Source organism: Sciurus carolinensis, chromosome 9 (assembly GCF_902686445.1).
Source record: "Sciurus carolinensis chromosome 9, mSciCar1.2, whole genome shotgun sequence".
Taxonomy (NCBI): domain Eukaryota; kingdom Metazoa; phylum Chordata; class Mammalia; order Rodentia; family Sciuridae; genus Sciurus; species Sciurus carolinensis.
Window position 1 is genome coordinate 88510247 of NC_062221.1, and position 16521 is coordinate 88526767.

Here is a 16521-nt window from a genome sequence, read left to right on the forward strand (position 1 = left end):
TTTTTCCCCTCCCCCCCACCCCTCCCACCCCTCCCACCCCTCCCACCCCTCTTTTCCCTCTACACAGTCCTTCTTTCCTTCATTCTTACTGCTCTCCTTAGCCTAACTCTAAACCTAACCCTAAACCTAATGCTAGCCCCTCCCACCACCCATTATATGTCCTCATCCGCTTATCAGCGAGATCATTCGTCCTTTAGTTTTTTGAGATTGGCTTATCTCACTTAGCATGATATTCTCCAATTTCGACCATTTGCCTACAAATGCCATAATTTTATCATTCTTCATTGCGGAGTAATATTCCATTGTATAAATATGCCACAGTTTCTTTATCCATTCATCAACTGAAGGACATCTAGGTTGGTTCCACAATCTGGCTATGGTGAATTGAGCAGCAATGAACATTGATGTGGCTGTATCTCTGTAGTATGCTGATTTTAAGTCCTTTGGGTATAGGCCAAGGAGTGGGATAGCTGGGTCAAATGGTGTTTCCATTCCAAGCTTTCTGAGGAATCTCCACACTGCTTTCCAGAGTGGTTGCACTAATTTGCAACCCCACCAGCAATGTATGAGTGTTCCTTTTTCACCACATCCTCGCCAACACCTATTGTTGCTTGTATTCTTGATAATCGCCATTCTAATTGGGGTGAGATGAAATCTTAGGGTAGTTTTGATTTGCATTTCCCTTATTACTAGGGATGTTGAACATTTTTTCATATATCTGGTGATTACTTGTACATCTTCTTCTGTGAAGTGTCTGTTCATTTCCTTAGCCCATTTGTTGATTGGATTATTTGTATTCTTCGTGTAGAGTTTTTTGAGTTCTTTATAGATTCTGGAAATTAGCGCTCTATCTGAGGTATGGTTGGCAAAGATATTCTCCCACTCTGTAGGCTCTCTCTTCACATTTCTGATAGTTTCCTTTGCTGAGAGAAAGCTTTTAAGTTTGAATCTATCCCAGTTGTTGATTCTTGCTTTTATTTCTTGTGCTATGGGAGTCCTGTTAAGGAAATCTGATCCTGAGCCAACAAGTTGAAGATTTGGACCTACTTTTTCTTCTATAAGATGCAGGGTCTCTGGTCTGATTCCAAGGTCCTTGATCCATTTTGAGTTGAGTTTTGTGTAGGGTGAGAGATAGGGGTTTAGTTTCATTCTATTGCATATAGTTTTCCAGTTTTCCCAGCACCATTTGTTGAAGAGGCTATCTTTTCTCCATTGCATATTGTTGGAACCTTTGTCTAGTATGAGAAAATTGTATTTATTTGGGTTTGTGTCCATGTCCTCTATTCTGTACCATTGATCTACCTGTCTATTTTGGTACCAATACCATGCCGTTTTTGTTACTATTGCTTTGTAGTAGAGTTGAAGATCTGGTATTGCAATACCCCCTGCTTCGCTCTTGCTACTGAGGATTACTTTAGCTATTCTAGGTTTTTTATTCTTCCAGATGAATTTCATAATTGCTTGCTCTATTTCTGCGAGGTACATCATTGGGATTTTAATTGGAATTGCATTGAATCTGTATAGAACTTTAGGTAGTATAGCCATTTTGACGATATTAATTCTGCCTATCCAGGAACATGGGAGATCTTTCCATCTTCTAAGGTTTTCTTGAATTTCTTTCTTTAGTGTTCTGTAGTTCTCATTGTAGAGGTCTTTCACCTCTTTTGTGAGATTGATTCCCAAGTATTCTCCTTTGTTTTTGATATCAAATAAATAATAAAAAAAATTCAACAAATAAGGGGGGGAATGTCTCATGATGAAATTGCAACCTCATTTCTTCCATATGTTTGTGATTATGACTTACAAAATTAAGAATATAATACCTGACTTAATATATACATAGAGGGTTAGTAACATTAACAGTACATTATGTATCCAAATAATAGTAGATATTATCATTATTTGCTTGGACTCATTGGAGGGTCATGATTTGCAGAAGCTTTATAACAAAATCAAATATTGAGATGTTTTTTCATCATTTCTCAAGAACTGGAAAATCCATATTTATGATAAAGCAGTGATCTTTAAAGTACTTTCAATACAGTAATAATGATTAAGCACTTATATATTTAAATATTCTCTCGAGAGGCTCTCTTCACGGGGCGATCCAAGATGGCGGCCTAGAGGGAGACTGCACCACCAGTCGCTCCAGAACCCTGGAGTTAAGAAGGGGAGGCATTGAGAGACTCGGACTGAAATAGAGCCACGGGTGAGTCTGCCCACAGGGTAAAGCTCGGTCCGGGTGGCAGGCCCAGATAGAGGTGGCTTATCGGAGCCGGGCAGGGCAGCTAGAGTCATCCACAGGCAGTCCTGCGCACTCCGGCGGTGGGCCCCGCCCACACAGCCAGCTTCTCCAGGTTCTTGGAACGGAACTGGCCCGCTAGTGAGAGCCTTTCTGACCAGAACAAGCTCCGAGTCCCGGAGCCCCTGCAGCGCAGCATACTCCAGCAAGGAACCAGCGGAGAGCCGCGATCCGCAAACAGCCTCTGGGATTAGGGCAGGGCAGCCAGAGACCTCTTCAGGCGGCTCTGCCCACTCCGGCTGCGGGCTCTCTTCACGGGGCGATCCAAGATGGCGGCCTAGAGGGAGACTGCACCCCCAGTCGCTCAAGAACCCTGGAGTTAAGAAGGGGAGGCATTGAGAGACTCGGACTGAAATAGAGCCACGGGTGAGTCTGCCCACTGGGTAAAGCTTGGCCCGGGTGGCAGGCCCAGATAGAGGTGGCTTATTGGAGCCGGGCAGGGCAGCTAGAGTCTTCCCAAGGTAGCCTTCCACACTCCGGCAGTGGGCTCCTCCCACACGGCCAGCTGCACGGCGCAGGCCCACAGTGAGAGCATTTCCGCACAGAGCCAGTTTCAAACCGTGGAACCAGTAGGGGGCTAGGGGCAGTTTTCTTCGGATGAGCTGCTTTATCAGATTCCTCCAAGACATCAGGCTACTGAAGGCTGGGAGGTGATACACTGGAAATCTACCGGAACACTATAAGCCAGTAGCGGAAAACTGCAATATCTCAGGGTCCCACTGACAACTGACCAATATGAGAAAACAAGGGAAGAAAATGTCCCAAACAAACCTAGATACTACATCAATAAAACCCAATGACAGCACAGCAGAAGAAATGTCAGAAAGGGAGTTCAGAATGTACATAATTAAAACGATCAGGGAAGCTAATGAGGAAATGAAAGAGCAAATGCAGGCATTGAAGGAGGAGATGAAAGAGCAAATGCAGGCATTAAATGATCGCACCAATCAACAGTTAAAAGAACAAATACGGGAAGCAAGAGATCATTTCAATAAAGAGTTAGAGATACTGAAAAAAAAACCAAACTGAAATCCTTGAAATGAAGGAAACAATAAACCAAGTTAAAAACTCCATAGAAAGCATAACCAATAGGATAGAACACCTGGAAGACAGAACCTCAGACATTGAAGACAAATTATTTAATCTTGAAAGCAAAGTTGGCCAAACAGAAAAGATGGTAAGAAATCATGAACAGAATCTACAAGAATTATGGGATATCATGAAAAGGCCAAATTTAAGAATTATTGGGATTGAGGAAGGCTTAGAGAAACAAACCAAAGGAATGAACAATCTATTCAATGAAATAATAACAGAAAATTTCCCAAATCTGAAGAATGAAATGGAAAACCAAGTACAAGAGGCTTATAGAACTCCAAACATACAAAATTACAACAGACCCACACCAAGGCACATTATTATGAAAATACCTAACATACAAAATAAAGACAGAATTTTAAAGGCCACGAGAGAAAAGAATCAAATTACATTTAGAGGGAAGCCAATAAGAATATCAGCAGATTTTTCAATCCAGACCCTAAAAGCTAGAAGGGCCTGGAACAACATATACCAAGCCCTGAAAGAAAACGGATGCCAACCAAGAATCTTATACCCAGCAAAACTTACCTTCAAATTTGACGATGAAATAAGATCCTTCCATGATAAACAAAAGCTAAAGGAATTTACAAAAAGAAAACCAGCATTACAGAACATTCTCAGCAAAATATTCCATGAGGAAGAGATGAAAAACAACGATGCAAATCAGCAACAGGAGGCGCTAGCCTAAAGGAATAGCCAAATAAAGGAGAAACCAAATCATGTCAAAAACAAATATGAGTCAATTGACTGGGAATACAAATCATATCACAATAATAACCCTGAATGTTAATGGACTGAATTCATCAATCAAAAGACACCGACTGGCAGATTGGATTAAAAAGAAAAATCCAACAATATGCTGCCTGAAAGAGACTCACCTCATAGAAAGAGACACCCATAGACTAAAGGTGAAAGGATGGGGAAAAAACATACCATGCACACGGACACAGCAAAAAAGCTGGAGTATCCATCCTCATCTCAGATAATGTGGACTTCAAACCAAAACTAGTCAGAAGGGATAAAGAAGGACATTACATGCTGCTTAAGGGAAGCATAAATCAGCAAGACATAACAATCATAAATATCTATGCCCCGAACATTGGCTCATCCACATACGTCAAACAAATCCTTCTCAATTACAGAATTCAAATAGACCACAACACAATCATACTAGGCGATTTTAACACACCTCTCTCACCACTGGATAGATCGTCCAAACAAAAATTGAATAAAGAAACTATAGATCTCAACAACACAATCAGCAATTTAGACTTAACGGACATATATAGAATATACCATCCAACGAAGAACGAATACACTTTCTTCTCAGCAGCACATGGATCCTTCTCTAAAATAGACCATATTTTATGCCACAAAGCTACTGTTAGCAAATACAAGAATATAGAGATACTACCTTGTACTCTATCAGATCATAATGGATTGAAATTAGAAATAAATGACAGAATAAAAAACAGAAACTTCTCCAATACCTGGAGACTAAATAATACACTATTATATGATGAATGGATAACAGAAGACATCAGGAGGGAAATAAAAAAATTCTTAGAAGTAAACGAGAACAAAGACACATCATATCAAAATCTCTGGGACACTATGAAAGCAGTACTTAGAGGAAGATTTATTTTATGGGGTGCATTCAAAAAAAGAAGTAGAAATCAACAAATAAACGACTTAACACTACAGCTCAAAGCACTAGAAAAAGAAGAGCAGACCAATACCAAAAGTAGTAGAAGACAGGAAATAGTTAAAATCAGAGCCGAAATCAACGAAATCGAAACAAAAGAAACAATTGGAAAAATTAACAAAATAAATAGTTGGTTCTTTGAAAAAATAAATAAAATTGATAAACCCTTAGCCACACTAACAAAGAGAAGGAGGGAGAAAACTCAAATTACTAAAATTCGGAATGAACAAGGAAACATCACAACAGACACGAGTGAAATACAAAACATAATTAGAAGCTATTTCGAAAATCTATACTCCAACAAAACAGAAAACCTCGAAGACATCAACAAATTTCTAGAGACATATGAACTACCTAAACTGAACGAGGAGGACATACACAACTTAAATAAACCAATTTCAAGCAATGAAATAGAAGAGGTCATCAAAAGCCTACCAACAAAGAAAAGTCCAGGACCAGATGGGTTCTCAGCCGAGTTCTACAAAACCTTTAAAGAAGAGCTCATTCCAATACTTCTCAAACTATTCCATGAAATAGAAGAGGAGGGAACCCTCCCAAACTCGTTCTATGAAGCCAATATCACCCTGATACCTAAACCAGACAGAGACACATCGAGGAAAGAAAATTTTAGACCAATATCCTTAATGAATATCGATGCAAAAATTCTCAACAAAATTTTAGCAAATCGCATACAAATATATATTAAAAAGATAGTGCACCACGATCAAGTGGGTTTTATCCCAGGGATGCAAGGTTGGTTCAACATTCGGAAATCAATAAATGTCATTCACCATATCAACAGACTTAAAGTTAAGAATCACATGATTATTTCAATAGATGCAGAAAAAGCATTTGATAAAATACAGCATCCCTTCATGCTCAAAACACTAGAAAAAATTGGGGTAGTGGGAACATTCCTAAACATTATAAAGGCAATCTATGCTAAGCCCATGGCTAATATCATTCTAAATGGTGAAAAACTAAAAGCGTTCCCCCTAAAAACTGGAACAAGGCAGGGATGCCCTCTTTCACCGCTTCTATTCAACATCGTCCTTGAGACTCTAGCCAGAGCAATCAGACAAACCAAAGAAATTAAAGGGATACGAATAGGAAAAGAAGAACTCAAACTATCCCTGTTCGCTGATGACATGATTATATATTTAGAGGAACCTGGAAATTCCACCAGAAAACTTTTAGAACTCATAAGTGAATTCAGTAAAGTAGCAGGTTACAAGATCAATGCTCATAAATCCAATGCATTTTTATACATAAGTGATGAATCTTCAGAAAGAGAAATTAGGAAAACTACCCCATTCACAATAGCATCGAAAAAAATAAAATACTTGGGAATCCATCTCACAAAAGAGGTGAAAGACCTCTACAATGAGAACTACAGAACACTAAAGAAAGAAATTCAAGAAAACCTTAGAAGATGGAAAGATCTCCCATGTTCCTGGATAGGCAGAATTAATATCGTCAAAATGGCTATACTACCTAAAGTGCTATACAGATTCAATGCAATTCCAATTAAAAACCCAATGATGTACCTTGCAGAAATAGAGCAAGCAATTATGAAATTCATCTGGAAGAATAAAAAACCTAGAATAGCTAAAGCAATCCTCAGTAGCAAGAGCGAAGCAGGGGGTATTGCAATACCAGATCTTCAACTCTACTACAAAGCAATAGTAACAAAAACGGCATGGTATTGGTACCAAAATAGACAGGTAGATCAATGGTACAGAATAGAGGACATGGACACAAACCCAAATAAATACAATTTTCTCATACTAGACAAAGGTTCCAACAATATGCAATGGAGAAAAGATAGCCTCTTCAACAAATGGTGCTGGGAAAACTGGAAAACCATATGCAATAGAATGAAATTAAACCCCTATCTCTCACCCTACACAAAACTCAACTCAAAATGGATCAAGGACCTTGGAATCAGACCAGAGACCCTGCATCTTATAGAAGAAAAAGTAGGTCCAAATCTTCAACTTGTTGGCTCAGGATCAGATTTCCTTAACAGGACACCCATAGCACAAGAAATAAAAGCAAGAATCAACAACTGGGATAGATTCAAACTTAAAAGCTTTCTCTCAGCAATGGAAACTATCAGAAATGTGAAGAGAGAGCCTACAGAGTGGGAGAATATCTTTGCCAACCATACCTCAGATAGAGCGCTAATTTCCAGAATCTATAAAGAACTCAAAAAACTCTACACGAAGAATACAAATAATCCAATCAACAAATGGGCTAAGGAAATGAACAGACACTTCACAGAAGAAGACGTACAAGTAATCAACAGATATATGAAAAAATGTTCAACATCCCTAGTAATAAGGGAAATGCAAATCAAAACTACCCTAAGATTTCATCTCACCCCAATTAGAATGGCGATTATCAAGAATACAAGCAACAATAGGTGTTGGCGAGGATGTGGTGAAAAAGGAACACTCATACATTGCTGGTGGGGTTGTAAATTAGTGCAGCCACTCTGGAAAGCAGTGTGGAGATTCCTCAGAAAGCTTGGAATGGAAACACCATTTGACCCAGCTATCCCACTCCTTGGCCTATACCCAAAGGACTTAAAATCAGCATACTACAGAGATACAGCCACATCACTGTTCATTGCTGCTCAATTCACCATAGCCAGATTGTGGAACCAACCTAGATGCCCATCAGTTGATGAATGGATAAAGAAACTGTGGCATATTTATACAATGGAATATTACTCCGCAATGAAGAATGATAAAATTATGGCATTTGTAGGCAAATGGTCGAAATTGGAGAATATCATGCTAAGTGAGATAAGCCAATTTCAAAAAACTAAAGGTCGAATGATCTCGCTGATAAGCGGATGAGGACATATAATGGGGGGTGGGAGGGGCTAGCATTAGGTTTAGGGTTAGGTTTAGAGTTAGGCTAAGGACAGCGGCAAGAATGAAGGAAAGAAGGACTGTGTAGAGGGAAAAGAGGGGTGGGAGGGGTGGGGGGAGGGGAGAAAAATAAATAAATAAATAAATATTCTCTCGAACAGAGTAATTTGTTGTTTTCTGTATCAGACTTCTAAGTTTAAGTTCCCAGGACTTGAAATTAGAACTTTTAGCTGTGGAGGCAGTTAACCTTTCAACACTCATACTTTTCATTTATGTAACTTTGAAAATAGAATAAGATGGTATTGCTTCTTTTAAAAATCACAGAAGTGCCCAGCAACGCACTATTCTAGACAATGGCTCATTTAACATCTGCCTTCACCCTTGATTATATCCTGTAGTAAACAGTGTTTGCCATATTCATTACATGTTTTTTCTAATCCCATTTCTGCTATCTCCTGAATTTGCAATCTGAGATTGTGCTGCATGAGGTAATCTGTTTTGAAAATAAACAAAAGGCTATTGGACTCTATCCATATGTGCCGGATATTCACCTGCCCTGAATTAGATCTTTCATACTTCGTGGAAGTGATCATATATGTTAGTGTAAACAGCAGGTTTAAAAAGAGATTAGGCTCATGTTTTATGAAGGGTAAACGGTTAATATGATTTTTTAAAGCACTTTCAGAGGTGAATCACTAGCTTAAACACCCTTTATGTTAGTTATGAACAAAAGTTATTACCGTCTGAAAATTAAATGGTGATTGTAGACTAATTCTTTGTTTCCCCTATGGACTAGGGCCCAACTTCCAGTTGTATTTAATTTGGCACTGCTGATGGAAACCTGAAAGGAGACACTTGAATGTCCCTGGGGTCTAGAACTATGGAACCAACCTAACTCAGGAATGAAGCACTGCTCAAAACTTTTCTTGATCCATAATTTAGTTCAGTTATATGAAATAAATTCTGTAACAATCATGTAGGAATGATTTCCAGAGACTAGTGAGTTTTAAGAGCTACGCTTCTTAAAGTTCATTGACATGTGGCCTCACACAAGCTTTTTATTTTATTTTTAGGATATTGTAGCTTTTATTTTATAGCAGTATTTGTGCGTGTGTGCGTGTGTGTGTGTGTGTGTGTGCATGTGTGTTTGTATAACTATGCTTTCCCCAATTTCTCTCCACGCAGTTATGTTGCAGTTAAATTTAATAAAGAAGAGTGCATCTTACTTGAGTATGATAATGATTGTTCTTAAAATCTGCCAAGGTCAAGTGTGTCTTTGATAAAACACATACATTTGTACTTATCATATTTGAACAAAGATAGCTGTAAATAATTCAATAAACACATGTGGACAAATTGAGAAATAAACCATTATTTTACACATTAACATCTCCATTTAAGGATGGACATCATTATTGCTAAATTTTCATTGTTCGAGTTCAATATTTTGCCAGGATTACTGCCCTCTCCTCCCCTCCCTTTCACCCCTTTAAGTAGTTGATAATCATTTGTCAGATTGATGTTTAAACTTTTGCATGATTCAGAGTCTAGAATTATAATTTATGGCTTTGTGGGGGTGGTGACTGAGTAGATGGGTGAATATCAGTCTTTGTTGATTTTATTGGCTGAGTTTATCATTTCTTCTTATGTCATTGTTCAGGTTAAAAGTGCACAAGAGGCCCTCAGTCACCTTCCAAACATAAATTTTAAGTCATAATTGTCCTGAGCACACTGACTAAATTGGAGACCTCTACATATCTTTTTGAATGTTTGGTCACTTTGTATTTCTTATAATTTTGATGCCAATTGAACTTTAAAAATGTTATTTTAAAAACATCTTTATCATAAAATTAAATATATTAATTGTAGAAGCATGATAATCATGGGCAAGTATAAAGAAAGAAACTCAGGAATTACATTATCCAAAAATATGCTTCACTTTTAACATTTTCCTCTAATTACTTCAAGGCTTTTGTATGCATATATAGAATGTTTAAATATTACTAATTGTTCCATATTGCATAGTTTATTACCAACTTTTAAATCTAGTTTAATATTTTAACTAGTTAATTAAAATTTAATTCAATGTTTTGTTATGTTTTTATGTAAATATCAATTTAAATACCTGCACAGTAATCCAATCCTTCATTTTTAAACTTTGTGAACAAAGCCATCATAACCATGATTAAATTGTCTATTTGGCAGAAATACCATCCTGCAGATCTTATCCTTTTACTGTGCTTTGTGAATTTCATAAGGTCCATCCAGAAGAAATAAAAGGGAAAAATTTTGGAGTAGATCTCTATACTTTTTCCCTCTGTTATTTGGAGTTCAGTATTTAATTATATTTTCTGGATGTTGTTATTTGTATTGCAATACATATTGAGCCCTAAGAATATATTAAATTAATTAAGGATTAGCTATTGATATTGATTCTGTATTGTAATTTTACCCCTCTCCTAGAAATATAACTCCTATATACAGAGGTTTGAAAATAGTACACATATAGATACTGACTCAGAACAGTTTGACTTATAATTTTTTTATTTTATAATGATCTGAAAGCAATACACATTCAGTAGAAGCTATACTTCAAATTTTGAATTTCTTTCTTCCCCCAGGCTCATGATCTGAGCTGTGTTAGTCTCATGATGCTGGGCAGTGGTAGTGAGCCTCTGCTCCCTATCAACCGCTGATAATAAGAGTGAATAATCCTTAGGCTGTGGTATACCAAGTTTCCAGCTTTTTTGGATACAGGTGTTCAATAAATTACATGAGATATTCAATACTTTACTATACAATAGGCTTCATGTTTGTTTTAGTCATCTTTTTCTTTGCTGTGACCAAAAAGAAATGAGGAGAACAATTAGAGGAGGAAAGATTTACTTTGGGGCTCATGGTTTCAGATGTTTCAGTTTACAGAAGGCCGACTCATTCGTCAGGGCTTAAGGTGAGGCAGAACATCATGGTGGAAGAGTGTGGTGGAGGAAAGCCGTTCAGGGCATTACACCAAAAAACAGAGACTTACTCCACTAGACAGATACAAAATATATTTCCCAATGACCCATGACCTCTAGTCACATACTACTTGCCTTCAGTTACCACTCAGTTAATCCCTTTTTGGGGATCAATTCACTGATTATGTTAAGACTCTCATAATCCAATCACTTCACCTCAAAGTTTTCTTGCATTGTCTCACGCATGAGCTGCTGGGGTTCACTTCTCAGCCAAACCATAACAATGTTAGATGATTTCATTCAACTGTAGGCTAATGATATCTCCAACCACTGGCTAACATGTTCAGAGCACATTAGAACAGGCTAAGTTATGATATTTGGCAGGTTACATATAGTAAATACATTTCTGATTGACAATCTGTTCAAATTGTGATGGTTTTATGGGGATGTAGTCCTACCGTTAATTGAGGAGCACCTGTATAAGCAACTGTCAGAGTTGATGAACAAATTGTAACAAAGTATAATGTGGATAATTTTAATGTGTTTAAGGAAGATGAACTCATAAGAAAATCATCACACTACTCTTGAATTGAGGTTTAAGTGCTTTGAATGGAATTAACCTATGAATGCAATAGGGAAATCATGGAGATTAAGAACTAGCAGGAGGTGAGGTGAAAGTAAGATTGAGAATGTATGAGGTTGGTGGGGGAAGAAGCAAACCAAGGGGGTGAATACGCTAGGAACATAATGGTGGATTCTTCTATAAGACTGACCCCTGAAAGAAGACCTAACAGGGCAGATCCAGATTTCAGGAAGATTGAGTCATATAATTTTGTGTGCCCTCATTAAGAAGACTATCACAAAATTATGGTTATAAAATTGGGTAGGAAAGTGGGTATTTATTTACAATGAAAAATCATAGCAAGTTACAGATTTCAAAATGCTAGAATATATGACAATCATCACAAAATCCAGAATAATAACTGAATATATTCATTAATAGAAGGGCTCACAATTTTTATAATTTTTTGTACATTTTGGGCAGCATACACTCTGATTGCTTCTTCGTATGGTAGACATTTTTGCAATATCATCTTATATGAAGAATATAAAAATAATTAAATCTTTCTTACATGAAGGTTGATCAGAAACAGTTCTTTATTATTGATGGTTTAGAAAAGTTTCTTTCTACCTCATAATTTATTACAGACAATGTCATGTAATATTTCTGGATTGTTGTCAAATCTGAGAAAATCTCCTTGAATGATCTTTCAAGTGTGAACTGGGAATTTAAAATTTCTTTTGTGCAATGACTAATCTTAAACACTCCTTTATTCATGACAATTATAAACGCTCTCCCATCCACGGCACTGGTGCCCTGTATGCTACCTTCATTGATCAAAGTTTTCATGATAAGTCAGAAAGAATTTCAAATCCTTTTGCAATGTTTCATTTTTATTACATACATTGTTTGTACAAATCCTCAGATCAACTTAGTATTTCTATTTGAAAATTTCCTCTTGTATTTAAGGTCTTCTTTGGTATAAACTGAGATGTTTCTGTTGTTATAATTAACTTCCCCAAATTAGAATATCTTTATTTACTTTAATTCATTTAATTAGAAAGAAATTTGCATACTGTGAATGCAAAAATCATAATTGGACAACTCAGAGATTTAACAAACATATACAGTTGTAACTCACATCATACTGGAGATACATACCATTTCCATGAGCCCAGGAATTTTCCTTTTGGGACTTTCTAGTTGGTTCTCATCCCTGTGCCCCTGAAGAAAACCATTTTGCTGTTTCTGACATGATAGATTAATTTTGCCTGTTTTGTTCTTCATTTAAATTATGTCATGTCATTTTCTCATTTCTCTCTAATTTGTTTTACTCAAAATAGTGTTTTTTTGTGTCATTCTTATTACATGCAGCAAAAGAGTATTCTTTATTTAAAATTCATAAGTTGGATTTCATTAATGTTTGTTACAATTTATTTATAAATTTGTAAAGTTTACAGTTTATCTATCTTCTTTTGGTGGGAATTCAGGTTGCTTTCAGTTACAAGCTACTTTGACTATATTTTATCAAGCTGTTCCAGAACTATTTATTGGAAAAGTTGTCATCATTAAATAGACTTGGTGTCTTTGAGATAATTGATCCACCATTTGTCACCCATACAATTCCACAGTCTTGATTATGGTAGATTATGAGTAGAGCTGAGATAAACATTCTTGTACAAATATTTTTATTGCTATGCTTTTAATTTCCCTAAGATAAATAAGTGCAATTCTTGTGCCAGAAGGTAGGCATATGTACAACTTCATGAGAATAACAAAATACCTCAAAATTATTATATCATTTTTTACTGTTCATTCTTACACACAATGGGAATTGTCAGTCTTAAACTTTCCATTCTACTTAGTGAATTTCTTTGTGTTTACTTTGCATTTCCTCTGTCCCAAATGATTTTCATTTCTCTGAAGACTAATGTTGAGACTCTTTTAATATGATTTTTATCTATTCCTGTATTTTCTGTTGAAGTCTTTTGCATGTCTTTTGCTTCTTTGTAATTCGGCTTGTTGGTTTGTTTTCTCAGTAAGGGTTTTTATGTTTTCTAGGATCAAGTTCTTTCTTGGTATAGGCACTGGAACTGTACTTTTCCCAGTTTGTGACTTACTTTTCATTTTCTCAATAATGAATTTTGATGAAATAAAATTGGACATCATTATTTTGTTCTCAATTAAGAGAAGACTAACTATTGCATCTTACCTTCTTCAGACCTCTGATATATTCTCTTGTTTTCTTTTGAAACTGGATAGGTTTTGCTTTTAGGTTTAGTTGTATGTTCCCTGTTGAATTAATTTTTCTGTATAATGTGAGATGGAAATTTGGGTTAAATTATTCCAAAAATTTATTAAATTTTTACACAATGTTTGCCTCAAAAGCATGTTTTCCCACTGAATAGTTTGGTTTCTGTGTAAATCTAATTCTATAGTTTATAGTTTTGTCCTACTCCTCTGTCTATCATGCAAAAGGTACACTCATTATATACTAGCCTGTTTGATACAGATTCATGGCAAAACTTTAATTTATGTGTTGACTTGATTAAGAATAATATTATGGCATTTGCAGGTAAATGGATGGAATTGGAAAATATTATGCTAAGTGAAATAAGCCAATCCCAAAAAATCAAAGACTGAATGTTTTCCCTGATAAGTGGATGACAATATATAATGAAGGTGGGGGTTGGGGGTGAGAGAAGAATGGAGGAACTTTAGATTATGTAAAGGGAAATGAGAGGGGGGTATGAAAAATGGTGAAATGGGACAGACATCATTACCTTATGCACATGTATGATTACACAGATTGTATGAATCTACATCGTGCACAACCATAGAAATGAAAAAAATGTATCCCATTTGTGTACAATGAATCAAAATGCAGTCTGTAAAATTAAAAAAAAATAATTAAAAAAAGAGATACCCAGGAAGTTGGTTAAGCATTATTTCTAGGTGTGTCTTTTACTGATGTGGGCAGGCAACAAACTTGATGGTCCGGTAGCGAAAGGTGGAAGAAGGGCAAATTGACTCTCTGTTTTTAAGCTGGGACAACTTCCTCTCCTTTAGATCTTAAAGCTCTAGGTCCTCAAATCTTTGGACTCTAGTACTACACCAGGACTCCCATTGTTCATCTCCCTTATTTCTCAGGCCTTGGGTCTCATACTGAATGCTGTGTCAGTGACTTCCCTGGTTAGTAGTCTGTGAGACTCAGAGTGGCTTTCACCACTGTCCCTGCCAACTCTCCGGTTTGAAGACTGCACACTGTGTAGCTTTACAGCCTCCATTCCCCAATAAATCCTCACATGCCTCCTCTATATATCCTATTTGTTATGTTTTTCTGCAGTCTTATCTATAATATGATAAGTAATATGAATGTTAAACTTTATTACAATTTTTATATCAATTTTTTCTGAAAAGATAAAAGCCTGTTGGCATAATAGTTTGAATGGTGAGCTGTGTTCAATCTAAATATCATTTAGAATTCACAGTTTAACAATACTGGACATGAGGTGTTCTCCCAAATTCATGTGTGATGTCTGGTGTAACTCTACATCATGTATAGCCAGAAGAATGAGAAGTCATCCTCCATTTATAAATGATGGGTCAAAATGCATTATACCATCATTTTTAACTAATTAGAACAACGACAACAACCACAAAGCTCATGTGTGAGACAATACAAGAAGGTTTGGAGGAGAAATTATTGGGTTATAAGAGCCTTAACTCAATCAGTAAATTAATCACCTGATGGGATTAATTGAGTGGTAATTGAATACAGGTGGTGTGTGATGGAGGAGGTGGAACATTGGGGACATGGCTTTGGGGTACATATTTGTATTTGACAAATGAAGCTCTTTTTGTCTCTATGATCTCTGATTATCATGTGACCTGTTTCCCTCTGCCACACTCTTCTGCCATGATGTTCAACCTTACTTTGAGCCCTGAGGAATGGAGCCAGCTGTCAATAGACTGAGACCTCTGAAACAGTCAGCCCTCAAAGAAAGTTTTCCTTTTCTACAGTTGTTCAGGATGGGTCTTTCAATCACAACAGTGAAAAAGCTGACTAAAATGCTTAGTCTCTTAATTAATAAACATGATGTATTTCTGCATTATTATGTCTTCATGTGTGTATACAAACATATTAGATATATTAATTTTCAATTGAAGGTAAAATTATTACAGATCTGTTATTAAATCTATTCTCTATATTTTTTGTATGGGGTATTTTTAATTTTTTTTCATTCTTTTGATGGGATTATATAGGAATACAAATAATTCTTTAATTTTATGTTTGACAAATTTGCTGGTTTTACTCATTATTCTAATATTTTTTTGCAGATTTCTTTTGATTTTCAGTGGAAACAATTAAGTCTTTTAATAAGAGATACTTTTTCTTTTTTACTACAATGCTGAAAGTAAATGAAGTGCATATTTTTGCTTTATTCTCTATTTCAGGAAAGAGTGTCTATATTTCATCATGAAATATGATGTTTGCAATAAGTTTTACATTGATGCCATTTATCAGGTCAAAGAAGTTTCCTTTTATTCCTAGTTAGCTGAGAATTTTTTTAACTATAAATAGATGTGGAATGTGTCAAATTCTTTTTCTGCATTGATTGAGATTGTCATATAATTTTTCTTCTGTTTCTGTTGCACAGTGTTGCATTAAATAGTGTCCACTGAAAAATTATGGTCACTTAAAACTATAGAATATGACCTTTTAGAAAATATAGTCTTTGTAGATACAATCTAATCATAATGGGGTCTTATTGGATAATGGTGAGTCCTAATCTAAACACTCTTGTCTTTATAGGAAGAGAGAAATTTTTGCATAGGAGTGTCCTGTGAAAATGGAACCAGAGATTGCAGTAATGCATCTAGAAGACGTGGAATGCCAAGAATTGCCTGCAATTACCACAGGCTAGGTGAGAAGCATGGGATAGATTTTTCCTTAGAGCCTCTAGTTATAACAGCCCTGCCAGCACTTTGGCTTTGTACTTCTAGCTCCAGAACTCAAA

At 36.2% G+C, this 16521-nt stretch overlaps 1 pseudogene; it reads left to right on the forward strand.

The window, feature by feature from the left end:
- Window positions 1-16521, forward strand: part of LOC124993684 (40S ribosomal protein S27-like) — a 146408-nt pseudogene that overhangs the window by 97782 nt on the left and 32105 nt on the right.